Source organism: Penaeus monodon, chromosome 29 (assembly GCF_015228065.2).
Source record: "Penaeus monodon isolate SGIC_2016 chromosome 29, NSTDA_Pmon_1, whole genome shotgun sequence".
Lineage (NCBI taxonomy): Eukaryota > Metazoa > Arthropoda > Malacostraca > Decapoda > Penaeidae > Penaeus > Penaeus monodon.
In genome coordinates, this window is record NC_051414.1 from 24486841 (window position 1) to 24487041 (window position 201).

At 49.8% G+C, this 201-nt stretch overlaps 1 protein-coding gene across 1 annotated transcript in view; it reads right to left on the minus strand.

The window, feature by feature from the left end:
- LOC119592057 (phosphatidylcholine:ceramide cholinephosphotransferase 1-like) overlaps positions 1–201 on the minus strand; it is a 42265-nt gene that overhangs the window by 41912 nt on the left and 152 nt on the right. Inside the window, exon 1 of the mRNA XM_037940865.1 lies at positions 38–201. This exon is cut by the window's right edge and continues 152 nt beyond it. The gene's annotated coding sequence lies outside the window, so the exon portion shown is untranslated. The remainder of the gene's footprint in view (positions 1–37) is intronic.

Below are 201 nucleotides of genomic sequence, written 5' to 3' on the forward strand. Positions count from 1 at the left end.
ACAGCAGGCACCACGCATGACCGGCAGAAGCACCCACCATGTCGTAGCGATTCTTCACCGTAGCTCATGCAGGGAATCGGACGCTGAACACAGGAAGAACGTTGATCCAAGCCAAAAGTCACTCTTTCGGTAGAATCGGCCGACGAATCAAACGAAGGAAATAATGTGTGTGTGTATATTTATCACTCGCACCTTCGTACT